General features: G+C 38.8%; 1 long non-coding RNA gene and 1 pseudogene across 1 annotated transcript; one reads left to right on the forward strand and one right to left on the reverse strand.

Moving 5' to 3' along the window:
* The first annotated feature begins 4,951 nt into the window (after positions 1-4,951).
* LOC148006829 (uncharacterized) lies at positions 4,952-15,958 on the forward strand. Its single transcript, XR_015644585.1, has 3 exons — positions 4,952-5,061; positions 13,496-13,612; positions 14,611-15,958. It is a non-coding gene; the product is annotated as an uncharacterized LOC148006829 (long non-coding RNA).
* On the reverse strand, positions 8,713-9,739 carry Ldha-ps21 (lactate dehydrogenase A, pseudogene 21; annotated as a pseudogene).
* Positions 15,959-16,744: the final 786 nt, after the last annotated feature.

Genomic DNA, 16,744 nt, shown 5'->3' on the forward strand with positions numbered 1-16,744 from the left:
CATCATCATAAAATGTGATTTTCAATCGAAATCTTGCTTTTCCGGTGTGTTTAGATATCCAGTGTTTGCTTTGGTTTGAGAACTGGGCTCTGATGATGCCAAGTAGTGTTAGTTTCTGTTGCTTAGGTTCCTTTGCTTGTCTCTCGCCATCAGGTTGTCTCTGGTGTTAGCTTGTCTTACTGTTTCTGACAGTGGCTTCACCCTCCTGTGTGTCAGCACTCCTGTTTTCTTTCAGCCAGATCTGGGAACAGAGAGCTCTGCTCTCAGGTGTGTAGGCATTCCTGGTGACTGACTTTCAGCTCTTGTCTAGCTTTCTTCTCCTCTTTCCCCCTCTCTAAAACCCTACCTTTTCCTTCCAATGCCCAATCACAGGCTTTAGCCTTATCTGACCAATTAAGATTTTACCTGACCTCACCTGAGTATAGGCACCCCTCTTGAGGGAAGAGAAAATAAAAACAGCAATCCACAACAGTACTGCACTGAACAATACATCTCTATCTGTCAGAGAGACCAAAAGATATCAGAATCCTTTCTTTCTTTCTTTCTTTCTTTCTTTCTTTCTTTCTTTGTTTGTTTCTTCCTTTCTTTCTTTCTTTTGTAAGACATTAATCCTGTGGTGAGTTCTAATCTTGTGATCAAATCAAACCTAGACAAAATGCAGACAAAACTTATAGAGTATGAATCTATTTTCAAATGCCAAGCAAAAAGAGTTCCAGAAAAATCCCACAGACTGGATCATTTATTAAGAATACAAACCTAAAGACTAGAAATATGGTTCCGTGGTTAAAAGAAGACCCAGCTTCAATTCCCAGCCCCTACATGGTGGTTTCAACTATCTATAACTCCAATTCCAAGTGATCCAGTATCCTCTTCTGACTCTGTAAGCACCCAGACAGACAGACAGACACACACACACACACACACACACACACACACACACAGTACATTCACATACATCTATGCAAAACACTCATATACATAAAATAAAATAAATCTAAACAAAAAAGGAAGTATGTGAAGTTTATGGGTTAGAGCTTGGGAAGTCCAGTGTCCTTGTTGGAAGGCATCACAATGCAGGGATATCACCTCAGATCTCATCTTCTTGTGAAGTTACAAATATTGCCATGGGAGCCCAAGCCTGTGACCTACACAATGATTTGCTCACATAATTGTGGCATTAATGAGGGTCTGCCACACATGGCCACTGTGTCCTTTCTTGCCAATGTTCATCTTGTTACCATGATCTTGTTCATCATGGTAAATCAACCACAAATATCCAATACCAACTATTTCCAAAGCTAGATGTCTGTACACAATTAACATATAAATTTGAGGATCAAGTTTTCAGTTCATGAACTTCCATTCAGATATACACAAAGTACAGCACCCTGGGATGATGCATTTGCCTAATGTCGTAATAACAATGGAATTCAGTTAATCTGATAACAGAGATGGGCCTGAGGTTCAGCTTTAGAATGCCACAGAAATTTAGTAGGTACTCTGTGGTCACCAAATTGCACCTGATTGCCAGCAAAGCATCAAGAGAAGGCAGCAGAGATAACCAACAAGGTCTGCCAGGTGAATCAGGTCTGCTTCACCCTTGCTACCTTCTCCCACTTCTGTTTAGACAAGTCCCAGTGATACATGCTGTTGTCTTGCCTCCATATAAAGAGACACTGAGCCCTGTGGCTTTTGTCTGATCTGAGAGACTATTAAACTTAAACCTTCATCATAAGAGGACACATGACTGTGAAGGATTGAACAAAGGTCTTGACCATATCACAGCTTCATAACTACCCCTTAAAATGTGGAAGGATGACTCAAAATGACTTAACAGTCAGATGGGATGAAGTAGAAAGAACAGAGGGCTCATAGTATAAATTACATAATAGAAAACAGGGGGCTCAGAGTGGAGTGGTCAATAAATAGTCAGTAATAGCTAATAAATACTTTCAAGGTAACAAAAAATATAGGAAGAGAGTTGTTAGTAACTTGAGTTTGTAGGAGAAATTACAAACAGTATTTGACCCAAAAGAAGGAAAAATTCTGCCTTTGATTGCAGAAAATCTTTTAGAGAAAGGTGTAATTTTCCCTTTTCTGTTAAAGAAGACACTTTTTACTAGGTATTAAATAACAAATTTGCTATGACATGGCATGAGGGAAATTGTTATGACCTCTCAACATAATGAAACCTTTACAGAACAGTATCTATTGTGGTTCTATGGCAAAGATCATATAAATATGGAGGCTAACATTCAAACTCTAATTTCATCAATTCTTTGGTTCCATGATCACATTTTTTGCTCAGGACATTTGCATATATGAAAATAATAGAAACCCTTGTTTTTCCAATTTGTGTTTTTCATTTTCCTAAGAAATTTGCATAATCTCATTATGTCATCTAGCTGGGAGCCCAGATTGAAGCACGTGCTCAACAAAATTACATTTAGACTTTGAGCTGTTTACTGAGCTCCTAATACACGGAAGGCACAGAATCAGTGGAGGAGACAATTAAACAAATCGTAAATGTTATGAACATCAACTCCAGGGAGTCTGCAGTAACCTAGGAATTACTGTACCATGGAGATTTCAACCTTTGTGGCTTTTAGAAATGTCCAACTTTCAGTGTAGGGGATGACACTTCCTGAGTGCTCTAAATCAAAACCTTTTAAGTAAATTTTAAACTACTGTATTCTTTTAATTTAACAAAGAGGAGCTGGAAAGTACATACGTAAGTGAGATAGATTTAATCATTTACCATCATGAGATCAACAAACATAGATCCATCATTTACCAGCTGTTTTCTCAGAGCTGCCAGTAAGTCCCTTGCAAAGTACACAATTACTATTCATGAGTAGGGTGTATAGGTTCTGCGAAGTCAGAACACAGTCCATGGATGAAGCTGTGGGGAGAGAGTTCTGAGAACTTGTGTGAAAATTCCAAGTAAACAGGACAAGAGTCTTGTAACTTCTGTTCTTCCATATCAAGAACTTGTTCTTGGAATTTGCTTTCATGCTCCTCCCAGGTATAATAATGGGAGTAAGCTTCACTTTAGACTACACATCTTCTTACCCATCTTCATCCATAATGAGCTCCTCCTCACTATAGAAGCTTAATCTCATGTGACCTCGCCCTTGTGTACAACTTGAACTCCAGTGAAATTTGTTTAAACTCTAACAATGGCCTCAGAATATTCATTGCCTGATACCCAAATAAAGTTGGCTATCAGTCTGCCTCAATTTTAGGCTCCATTGTACCAGGTTCGTGATGCAAAGCAGGGCAGCAATACTGTATCAGCCAATGCTTGGCAATTTGTCTAACTTCTCTACAGTTCTCTTTTCTTAGTACAACAGTAGCCTAAATTGCCCCATTTTCTTGATGGCAGTGACATGGTTTGCTGTGGGAAAAAGAAAAGATTTAAAATTTTTAAAAGCTTCATTTGAATTGAGTCACCCTTCCTAGGTAACAAAGAGAAATTTACTTGTACCCAGTAGATATTTTATCCAAGCCCAGAAAAGTTTCTCAGTTCCTGACAACAACGTCTATGCTTTATGTTCTCAAAGAGGACAGGCAGTTATTTATCCATGTGAGATGTGTCTATTCTCAGGGAGGAAGGTGTTCTGTCTGTGGCAATGTGACTAGATAAATTAGATATAGATGCAATCTTGTCTGAAGCCTGAACCCTTTGCAAACCTATCTTCAGGTCAGCATGATGGCTCAGCAGATAAACCACTCACAGGCAAGCCTGGCAGTCGGAGTTCTATGCCAAAACCCATTTGGTAAATCAAAACAAACCAAACAAACAAAAAATCAGTTCCTGCAATTTGTCCTCTGAAGTACAAACACACACTCCATGGCATATATGCATGCACATAAACATATATACCATAAATGAATGGGTAAAACAAGACAATATCTTCCATTTCTAAGAGCACATAATTGTTTAAGTGATGTGTTGGGGAAGACTGAACAGGGTTTGATTCCAACGAGAGTAGAGAGAGTCTCCAGCCACTCTATTCCATCTCATTAACCAGAGTCGTTGGTGACTCCAGATTGCAACTGAAAGAAGATATCACTTGCCAACATGTCAGTTTACCATGACTCAAAAAAGAAGCAGTCAGTGAGACCAAGAACAAAAAATTGTTGAACATGTTAGGGTACCTAATAAAGATTCTTTGCAATCTGTGAAGTGTTGTACAAATGAAGATATTTTACATCATGGTCTAATAATGTAGCTACATGCAAATTGATTTGGTTTCAAGTTCTTTCTCTAAAACCGCAGTAACTTTGTATTGCCATTCTTAATTGAAAGTTACTTTAAATTGGGTATGGGCTTTTGAATGGCCACTTGACTCCTTCCCAGAATGTGAAGAGAAACTTGGAGCCCACAGTCTGGGTAAGAAGGTACCCCTGTTATTCATTGAACTATTTTTAGATGTCTCCCTTTATCCAGACAATGCAAAACGTATCAGAGACAAAGATTTAGAACACTTCATATTCTTAGGGCATCTTGCTGGAAGGAAGGAGGCAGCTGACAATTCAGTTGAATGTAGGACAGAATGTGCTATAATGAAAGCTTCATTCTTCTTTGAGACAAGTCAAGCAGAAAAACATTCTATTCCAAGAGGGTGGGATGCTAACGCCACCTCAGTCAATATGCCTACAGGTTTGAGTTCTGTGTTCTATTCCTTATTATCATCTGATCTAAGGTAGCTATTTAACTTTTATTGTTTCCATTTTCTAGTCCTGGGATTAATAACAGTGTCCACTTTAAACAATTATGAGGTATAAAGAAAATAGACCTAAGAAATTCTCAAAAGGGCCATGATGAAAAGTGTGAGCCCAATAAATGTTACTCATTGTTAGTGTTACGGTTCCAACCAAGTTCTAGGAAAAGTGAAATGGTCAGAATTCTGGGAAAGAAAATCAATTTCAGTTAGGCAGAACTCATGAAGTTTGAAATGTCGTGAATGAGAAGACACTGAGAATCTGAGTGTTGCTGATGAGTGAGTTATTTTCCCTATCTTCTAAAAACCCTATATTTGTTCAACTACAGATATGGTAAGTATTACCTTCACCACTACAGTGACTCAGCATCTCCCTCACTTTGTCTGTATTTCTAGACTTTATTACATCCTCCTTCCATAGCTTCTACTCGCTTGCAAGATCTTTTCTTCTGTATGGGGTACCTAACTTCAGTCTCAATACCTGTCATCAATTGTTTCTGTGATTAATGTTGAGATTTTTTTCTAAGAGAGACTCTAATCTCTGCCAGGCAAATAACCTCCTATCGGTCACATGATATATACCTGATGATCTACCTGGGTCCTTTGAGTTGGGCAGCTGCCTCTGGTGCAGTTTTTAGAAGCTACTTAGATAGCATTGGGTGGAATAGTCAAGGCCCACCCAGGTATCATTTGTACTTCTTTGTATATCCACATGTACAATTTGGATTTTTTTTCTACCTGTACATCTGTTTACAAATGTATTGTATTCTCATATGGACTAACATAATTATATATTTGAATATATACTGTGTAATGGTCCCTGCTTTGTTCTATGTAAGAAGAATATAAAATGGCTCTTGCTGAAGCCAATGTGGCTAGCTTTGTGAACCTGGCTGGGAGTGATTTGGGATTAAGAAAGACAGACAAACACAAGTACACAAGTAACAGAAGCAAAGCTAGAATTAGATAGATCATGTATTCTCTGACAGAGATGGGCTAGCAACCCAGAAACTTAGTGTATCTGGTACGTGCTGCAGGAATGAGTGGGCAGTTTATTCAATCTTGGTTGGGGGTCTATGTAGGGAAACAGTCTTAGGCTGCTGTCATCCAGGATAAGGAAGCTGAAGTTGGTTGTTACTTTTTGCACACACCTTCAGTATCTATACTCAAACTAGGGGAGTCTGTTAGATTGCTAAACCTGACCAGGGAGGACTTTATTATTGTCATGGGTCTGAGATATCAGTATCTGTGACAGATGTGTTCATGTCAACAATAGATATTTCTACAGGTTGCTACTCCAGTGACAGAGAGGTCGACCAGATGTATAAATAACCAAGTCTAAATGAGCTAACTTAAGTGGCATGAATATGCATAGGTGAAGATCCAAAAGATCTGCTATACAATGTAGGGCATGGGACAAAATGTTCTAAGAGAGGATATAGTTACCTGGCAATGTGAAGCTTCATGCTGGCTGCCCAATTCTAAATGACAGAAGTTAATCAAACACTTCCTAAATTATCTAAAACATATACAATACCAATTACTTCGGATGCTTCAAATATAATCATTCAAATGAGAAAAGTTGCACTTAACCATCACATCTCGTGCATTAATATCATTAATATCACCAGTGTCATATTCCATTGAAGAATCTATGTAGCTATACATTTTGCTGATGCCTAAAGCATCCAGTTTTCCTTCTCTATAAAAGAGCAGACTGTGCCATACTGACTTTGGTCTCCAAAGGTCTCCAGCTCAGATATGAGCAACCTGTGTCTGATGCTGCAGACTGCCTCTAACACATATGGAGTCCAGAGCAGGGCGACAGTCCAGCCTAGAATAACAGCTTGGTTACTACATAATCAAGGAAACATCCATCTATACGAGGCCAATATTTGAGAGTACCCTTTTCAAAGACCTTATATGTAGTGGCACAAGCACTTTGGTTGTTAAGTGTTCTTTAAAGATTTATGGGTTGCTTGATTGTCATTTGTTCTTTATTCTTTTTGAAGAAAACCTTCCTATAAGTAAGAAAACTTGGAAGAAAATGGAGGCAGGGACAGCGCAAGGAAACCATGAGATGACAAAGAACAATAAGAGTTAACATTGCCATGAATTTCTAAGTATTGATCTTGATTATGTGCATTGGCCTCATGTAAGAATAAGGAAATGATTTTATATGAATTAAAAAATTCCTGAATTGTGAATCTCAGAATTAAGGATAAATGGGAGAAGATGAATGAGGTTTGGGATTTGACCACAGTAGCTTAGAATCCAAAGTCAAATCCACAAATACCCTCAGTTCCCAAAAAATGAAACCTGTTAGCCCTTCCTAGACACTTCACCTTACTGGAAAAAGGCATCTGAAAATACTTCAACTCTTTCTGTGTAAAGTAATAGGTTTCATGCACAGTTAAACTCCTGCCATGCGTGGAAGAAAAAAAAATGAGAGGAAATACGTCTTTTAATTCAAATCGGTGAAGCCTGCCCAGCACAACAAATGCATTTATTATAGACGACATGTAAATTAGGAGTGCCAAGAAAGCCAAGTAAGCCTGTTCTTCCCTTTAAAATATCTCAGTACAAGATTAAATTTTAGCTGAATTCAAATATACACATATGTACACACACAAACACGCAAGCATGCACATGCACACCCACGGTTTTCCTCTCCCTTTGCATGCAGGCTATTCTTGACTTTCTGATTCCCAAGCTAGATAATGGTGTTTTAACAGAAGAAAAACGAACCACATGTTTTACTTTTACTGTTATCTCAAACTGTTATATGTTACTTTTACTACATATCTTCTATGCAAATAATTGGTTTCGTGAAGCCATTTTCATACATAGACATGATGTATTTTGGTCATATTTACTGCTTTCCATCCCTAACACCTTTTCCATTCATACTAATCCCCTCTAATTTTTACATAAATGTGTGTGTGTGTGTGTGTGTGTGTGTGTGTGTGTGTGTGTGTGTGTGTCCCAGTGATTTTTATTAGGTTTGATCACAGAATCACCGCACATTTGCGGTGACTACACTACTGAAAAAAAATTCTCCATTTACTCCATCAACTACTGGCCCTTACAGCTAACTACAGACTACTGAGCAAGAGCTGTCAGCAACAATGTTACCCAGCAGAGCACTTGTGTGCAGCAATGCCAGCCAGACAAAATAACCTCAATCATACAATAGTGGTACGTCTGTTCTGGATGTTACACCTGCGACACATGAGAGAATTCATATGTGATATTGTACACCCAGTTTTAAAAAAATGTTGCATGGGAGGTCATAGACCCTAGAGGGGAAATTGCTACTGTGTTTTTCTTTTTTATTTTCTTTCTTTTGTTTGTTTCTTTTTGGTTTGGGTATGTTTTAGTAAATGGACATGATGTGTCATTGTCTTCTGCTCTTGGCTTTTCTCAGAGAAGCTTCTTTTTACAATGATCAACAGTGAATACAGAGATTTGGGGTTTTTTCCACTGTTCAAGGTTTATTCAGTGTTTTCATTGGCATGACACTTGAGTGATTGGTCCCATCATCCATTGCAGCTCTTACATTTCACATAATATTGCAGTGTACACTACAGACACATATAATACAGAAAATACCCTGTAAAAATACAACATTTATGCACAAGATATGCATAATGGACTTACACACTGGAGCCAGGTTAAAACTAACTGGGAACTCATTGGCATAGGCATGTTTGGTGAGGGTGCACAGCACTGCCATGCAACAGGATACCAGGGTAATCAAAGCCTGCATGCAGTTGGCAGCATCTTGGAGAGAATGGGACTGTCACACTAACCAGGTTACCACTACACAAGTACCACTTAGCAGCAGGGTAGAGCTGTGGGAACTGAGATTTTCTCCAGACCACCTCAACACAACTGTACTAACCACAGCTCAGATGACATGCGTGTGGTCTCCATAGAAACCCTGCTGCAGCTGGACAGTGCAGTGCTAGGACACTGGAAGATTTTAGAACTGCAGCTCCTTCAGGATTCCCCAGAGGGTATCTGCACACTTCTTCAGGCGGGCCTCCTCCTCAGGAATCAGTATCACCTTCATAAGATCTCAGGTTCCATTTTGTCCCAGGATACACAGGACACTGAGGAAGACGTCATCATTGATTCCACAGAGACCCTTGATCATGGTGGAAATGGGATGCACCTGCCTAAGGTTCTTCATTATGCTCTTGGCCAAGTCTGCCATAGAGGAGCCAATGGCCCAGGATATGTTACCTTTCAGCTTGATCACCCCATATGCACTGTCAACCCCCTGCTTGTGAGCCTCCTTCCACTGCTCCTTGTCTGCATCAGTGCCCAGTTCTGGGTTCAGAGACTTCAGGGAGATGTTGGCAATGCTCACACCACTCCACACAGGCACACTGGAGTCACCATGCTCTCCTAGGACCCACCCGTGACAGCTCAGCGGGTGAACTCCCAGCCTTTCTCCCATCAGGTAACGGAACCGAGCTGAATCCAGATTGCAACCACTTCCAATAACTCGGCTTTTGGGAAAGCCACTGATTCTCAAAGCCGCGTAGGTCAAGATATCCACTGGATTTGAGACGATGAGCAGCTTACACTGTGGATAGTACTTCACTATGTTTGGAATGATGAACTTGAAGATGTTCACGTTTCACTGGACCAAATTGAGCCAGCTCTCTCCCTCTTGCTGACGGCCCCCGCTGTGTGATAATGACCAGCTTAGAGTTTGCAGTCACACTATAGTCTTTGCTGAAAACAATTTTTGGTGTCTTAAGGAAAAGGCTGCCATGCTGGAGATCCATCATCTCTCTCTTTAGCTTTTCTTCATGACATCAACAAGCGCAAGGTCATCGGCCAAGTCCTTCATTAAGATACTGATGGCACAAGCCATGCCAACAGCACCAACCCCAACAACTGTAATATTGTTCTGGGGGACCTGTTCTTGTTTAAGAAGATTCACAATCAGCTGGTCCTTGAGGATTGCCATCTTGGACTTTGAATCTTTTGAGACTGCTAGTGCACGATGGGGGACAACAGGCGAGCAGCAGCAGCAGCAGCAGTGCAGCCTGGGCTTGGCCACAGTGGCTCCAGCACACAATACGGAGATTTATAACTGGCCAAAATACTGGAAATAGATGACTTTTAAATGCTTAGTCATAAATGGGACATCTATATTTCTCCCTCCGCATCTCAGAGAACATCATGAAAGGAAAGAGGAAACAATTATAAGACCTGAAAGAAGAGGGAATACTGTGGAACACTGAGTTACATACATGACATGGCTGCTTCATTCTGGAACTCACAGCAGGTGTGATTGTCTGTACAACACTGGACCAGTCAATGCCTATCATGAAAGGAAGATGTGCATGTGGGCCACACCCCTCTTTGAGAAACAATATTTAAAGAACGTACCTTTTATCTATTGATTTTATCCCATATAAAGGAAAGCCTAATTGTCTTGTGACTTCCAAAATTATGAGGTCAGATTTCAAAAGTTCTGGAAATGACAAGTTCATCACACTTTCTGGAAGAGATTCTCAATGAACTTGTATTTGCCAGCCAAGGCAACTTGCCTTCACGGGCATTTTGGGTTCTTTAGTAATAAGCTTGACCTTTTCTCTATAGAATGTCAGAACCCACTTTAGGCAACCAGTAAGTCAGCCTTTAAAGGGTAGACTGAGAAAAAGGTGTGTTTTGGTTGATGGGGTTATTGAATACCTACTTTGTGTTAAGTGCAATGGTGGTTCTTTGAACAGAGTAGTGCAAGCAACAGACAGAAACATCTGCCTTTAAAGATCTCACGTCTATGATTGCGTATGGATCCTATTTAGTGAAAAGGCCAAAGAATGATAAAATGACCCAGCAGGTTACATGAAGTTTTGCATAGGAAAGGGACTTAGAAAGAATTGTGAAGGGGTACTTCTCAATCTACGTAACAGTCAGGAAATGGCTCCCAAGATATTTGACAAAAGATGACACTTAGAAGTGAGGCAGACATAGTTGAAAAGACTACCCAAAGTACAATCAACAAATTTCATAGCCCTAAGTCTGTTCTGTTTGTTGGTTTGCTAAGGTTGTTATATATAACAAAATGCCACAGAGTGGGAGATATAAAAAAACAGAAATTGATATTGCTCATAGTTTTGCATGAAAGAAGTTGAAGATTAGGGTATTGAAAATCCATCTTCTTTTCATACCTCTCACCTAACCGTGTAATGGCTTCCCTGACTCTGATTTTTTTTTTTGAGGCTAAGACTCTTGTTAACAATTACTGAAAATTGCTATCTGTGTTTGGCTAACTGTCCAGCTGTCTCCAGGATAGAGCTAGCTAACACCCAGCCCTGCCTTCTCCAGGCTTCCAGCCACCCCTGGCTTTCCCGTTGCTTTTTGTTTGTTTCGGTTTTGTTCATTTAGTGGGTTCTAGAGTCGGCTCTCAAGCCCATACACTTGGAAGGTAAGCGCTTAACTGACAGAGCCATTTCCCCAGTCCCTCTTTCCATTTTCAACTCTACTAATGCGGATGTCTATTCCTCAGGTTGAAAGGCAAATTCTTTAAGTATTTGTGTGGTTTTCTTAAAAATATTCAAACCTAAAAGTATATCCATTTCTCAATAAGCAGAAGATAATATCCTACTACATAGTTCTCCAGTAATCATGAGGAACCAGTTCTATGACCTTCCATGCACATAGAACTGTGGATCCTTAAGTCCCTTAATAAAATGAAGGATTGTTTGCACATAACTAGCAAGCATCCTCCCATATACTTTAAATCATCTCTAGGTTGCTATGGTATATAATATGATATAAATCCTACGCACATAATTGTCATACCTGTTATTAGGAAAAAAATAATAATGAAAAGGCCTAGACACGGCACAGACACGGGTTTAAGAAATATTTTTAACTTTCTTGAACTTATAGATACAGAGGATCAACTATATTTTAATTATGTTGTTGCTGTTGTTGCTTAAAAGATGATTCTTGAATTATTTCTACCAGGAGGTAACACTCTACACATATTTAAAGCTACTCTTTTCCATTGGCGTTCTCGGCTATGCTCCTCTTTTTATTTGTCTCTCAGGTGTTTGACATTTAATGACTTATAATCCCGATTCATTATCTACTCAAATAATGCGTTCTCTTCAGACCCCATATAATCCCCTTTTGGGATTGGACTCACTAAACCCCTTCCTGGGCATCATGCTAAGTGATAAAAGCCAGACACCAAAGAACAAGTACTACATGGGCTGTCTTAAAGGTAGATTGTTTTAACAATTGAATACACAGAAATAGAGAGTACGATACTGAAGGCGTAAGACAAAGATTGCTGGCTAAAGATTATAAAGTAGCAATGACCCTGGATCAGGGTCACTGAGTCTCAGGATTCAATGGACAGCATAATTGCAATAACTCATAATATTGAAATGTATATTGGAAATTTTCCAAAAGTCCATTGCAAGAGGCCTCACCACACAAGTAGCTGTGTGAGGGCATAGTTCATGTTCTTCACGTTAGTATTCATATCTCTCTCTCTCTCTCTCTCTCTCTCCCTCTCTCTCTCTCTCTCTCTCTGTGTGTGTGTGTGTGTGTGTGTGTGTGTGTGTGTACCAAAACATCCTTCATGTATTCCTTAACTATATCCCACAAATGAAGTGATTGTTTATTTTGTGATCTAAATGTATTAACCATTTGATACCTTTTCTCTCTTGATTGAATAGTGAACACTCTCAAAGTTTTATTCTGTTTTCTTTATACTTTTCCCACTTGCTTCTAATTTTCTGCTCAGTCCACAAAATGTTTTTCATTTCTAAAAACCTTTTTCTTTAATAAGACATTTTAACCATTTTCATAGTTTTATACTTTTTATTGGCTTTACAGATTATCTTTCTGACCTTAATTCATTTTAAATATAAAAATTACCTGTCTGATAGTTTCTATGCTTTTCAGATCTAATTCTATACATATTGTTAATGGCACTCATCATTCATTGCTTCTTACTTCTTGGTATGCCTTCTTTTTATTTCATTTCTTTCTTCTGCTTAGGCTCAACCTTGAAATTCAATACAATTTTTGATTTAAGGTTTCCTGGCCCACTTGAAAACAGAGTTGTGATTTTTGAATACTTACAGATTTATTTTTAGCCAAATTCATGATTCAGGTAAGCTTGTTCCTTCAGTGTTACATTCTCAAAAGTGCCCAAATACATACAATTTTTATGTAATCAATAGACGAGAATAACATAAAGGTCATCAATTTTGGAATAAGCTTGAATTTCCTAACAACTACATAGCAAATAGATTAACATCTGCTTACTTCACAAGTCTACTGTAAAGATGAATGAAGCCTCTGTGTGCATATAAATATGCATGTTTGTGTACACATGTGTACTATCAGGTAACAGTAGACAGAAAATCGTAGCCTTTATAGTTATAAAATGGTCATGTTTTGCACAGATTACTATATTTGCATTCACTATAAGTAAATCTTCCTTTGCCAATTAGGAAATAGAAAAAAATCATTTTCAATCTCTCTTCTCATTCCTAACCTATATCCACAGAACATGCCTTCTGCTTCCAATTGGCTACAATAGGCCAATCATATCTTCTAGAAATATAATTCCTACACAGAATGGGAAGCCCAAAAATATCAACATTGAGAAAAATGCAAGTTATCCCCCCATAGGGAGTTGTTTAGAATCACAGAATCATATGTACATACAAAACTATTTTCAAATGTGGTTCTCAAAATCAGCAAAAGCTCTCGTATCACAGGTATCGGCTTATGAAGTAAATTTGATGGTGAAGGTTCATGAGACGGCTCAATAAATACAGGGCTTGCTGTACAAACATGAGGACCAGGATTCAGATGTCAAGAACACACAGGAAAAGGTGGGTATAACTTAGCATTGGGAAGGTGGACAGACACAAATTGATACCTGTCCAGTCAACACAATGAGTTCCAAGTTCAGAAAACTATCATGTCTCAAAAGACAAGGCAGAAAATGACTGAGGAAAATACCTGAAATATACCTGCATGTGAACAGGTCTTGCTCAGTAACCACTGTGGAACCCATTAGGCTATCCAAGTTGGTTTCTAATGTATGGTGAATGTCCTGAATGTATCCCCAGAATTGGAGTTTGAGGTGAAATAGAAGCTTCCCTGAAAATTGACTTTCTCGAACTGTATAATTTATTCAGTTGATTATTTTTTACTTTTAATCTTAGTGGAAATAAACAGTTAATAAAATAAAACAAATTCGTATTAAAATTTAGAAAACAAAATCTTTCACATTCTGCCTTTCAGTCTTTTTGCACTTTTTATGTTTGTAATCATAATTCTAGGAAGTAAAGTTTAGTGTATATAGTATGAAAGTATGGGGAAATCTGGAAAGATTAAGGAAAAACTAATTTTTCACAGTATTTAAATTACCTGATTATGAGTACATATAAAAATATATGCATTAGAGGCAACTTAATATTAATGCCTTAATTAGCACTTATTAATATTTTACATGAGTACATAAGCTATCAAAATCTATACATGTATCTTTACTCAAATTCAATTCCCTGAGGAGCTAAACAGAGCCATTACCAAATGTGTTAGTTTGCATTATAATTACCATAGGCAGAGTGGCTTCAGCAATCAGAATTTAATTTTTGCATTTCCAGAGGCTGGAAGTCTAAGGTTAACCCTGGCCAGAATCCTATTTCTGGTTTACCGACAGATGTCTTCTAGCTATGTCTTCAAATGTTGGAGAGAAAGAGCATTTCTCCCCCATCTCTGTTTAAAACAACACTGGTCACACAGGACACCACCCTTGTGACTTTCTCACCTCTTACACACCCACCTTCTAATACCATAATCCTGGCATGTGCTTCTTTGATAGGTACAGCTTTTAGACCAGAGCATCAAAATCTTAAAATCTAAGACAGCAAGAGCCCCTTCCTACCCACCAAGAGGTCACTGAATCCCTGACCCCTAAATGACGATGTGGAAAGCATCTTTGAGACTGTCTTCAGCAGCTGGACAAAGTTCTGTTTCTACTGAGTATAGATAGTTCTTCACAGAACACAAAATGCTGAAGAACTTGGACACTAAGAGATAACCTAAAGGAATTAGTCATGCCCCAAGCTCTGCTCAGGTGTTGGTATTTGATCCAAGCTCTGCTCAGGTGTTGGTATTTGATCCAGGCATGCTTGGAGAGGGGGATGTTTTTGGATTCTTGTCTTCCACACTAGATTGTTGACAATAAACAGCAATCCAGCTCTCTGCAATATTCGGCATTCTAACTCTTGTAGAGTCATTCCTTGTTAGCAGAGTCTTAAAGTGGCAAGGAGTGTCATGAAAAGGAGACCTACTATTGCAGGAAACTAGGAAGCCGTTAACCGCATGAATGAACTAATCTGCTCATGAGAGTGGAGCTCCCCCTAATCATATCTTAAAAGCACCATTTTGTTCAACCTCTTATTGTCCCAAATGCTCATTTAATATCAAAATTAGTTTCAGTAGGGACAAACCATAGGATTGATGAACATATGAGAGCACATACAGGGCTATAAAGAAGAGAAAAAAAATCCATGATGAAGTATCTTAATGTAATACATTGGTGGTTGGGACAAGATGGACACATCATTCAGTTTATGTTCAAAGAGGGTTTAGCATATTCTCTGATGCATAAAGATCCAATTCTTAATTTTGTTTCTCCTAGAATTCTATTGTCCTTTAGGTGAAAAATGATGAACCTTTTTTCATTATGCTTAAAATGTTTTTTTTTCTAAAAAAAGAATCATTCGCCCATGCAGGTTCATTAAACAAACCCAATACATTTTTTTTTAAATCCAAAGGTTATTTTTCAAGTGGTTTAATCCTCAGATCACACTTCTTGACCATCTACTTTGTGCTGATTCTGTGTTGAGAATTAGAGTCTGAGACAGTGTGATGGCTAGTCTCCATTATCAATCTAAATGACTAGTGAATTACATCCTTCAGTGTATCTGTGAGGGTGTTTCCAGAGAGAACCAACTGAAGGAAGAAAGCCTGCCTTAAGTGCGGATGTCTGGAGTCTCAGACTAAATACAAGGCAGAAAACGAGAAGTCTAGCTGGGTACCAGCATTCCTCTTTCTCTACGTTCTAATCAGTGCCACAGATGAAGCTGCCCTCACTCTTTGCCTTCCCCACCATGAGGGACTGTACTCCTCTCAGATGTAAACCAAAATAAACAATTCCTCTATTACATCATTCTTGTTGGGTCTTGGGAGAAAGTAAGTAGAGCATTCTGAAACTGCTCATAACCTCATGGAATCTTTGTCTAACAAGGTCATGGAATAATTATAACAATTATGACAGATAAATTTACAGGACACCATAGTATGAAACACACAGGCATCCTACCTACAGGAATATCAAGCAAGGAAGTCATCTAAGTAGATGCCTAAAATGGGGGTATAAAATAATCATATTTCTATGAAGAAGAAGAAAGGGTAGTGTCATGGGAAAATACTCCAGGAAGAGATATGAGCAATTCAAGCACAGATGAAGTCTTGTGACTGAATCTCACTTTGTGCAAACTGTGATAAAGAAGACAGAGAGCAGATGATATGACCTCAGAGCCCCATGTTCTCAACACCTACAGAGAACATGCATACATTTCAGCCTAACCTTGACCTGCATTGAGTGTGTTGCATGAATGTGGGTGCCCATCACAGGGCAAATAGAAAACAACAGTTATCTTTTTCTGACCTCATAAAGTCATGATCTAACCCAGACCAATTTCCTCAGATAGTAGAAATCTTACTTGCCCTTCACTGGCATTGACCAACACTGTGGATATAATGAAATTTCCCCTCAAAGCTCCTAAGACTCTCTTCTATAGCCCAGGTCATAGCCTGCCTTACAAATAACTTCCTATTAAAACACGGAAGCCAATATGTCATCAATAAAACCATTTCTCTTAGGGGCTGGGGATTTAGCTCAGTGGTAGAGCGCTTACCTAGGAAGCGCAAGGCCCTGGGTTCGGTCC

The sequence above is a fragment of the Rattus norvegicus genome, chromosome 1, assembly GCF_021556685.1.
Source record: "Rattus norvegicus strain SHRSP/BbbUtx chromosome 1, alternate assembly SHRSP_T2T, whole genome shotgun sequence".
NCBI lineage: Eukaryota > Metazoa > Chordata > Mammalia > Rodentia > Muridae > Rattus > Rattus norvegicus.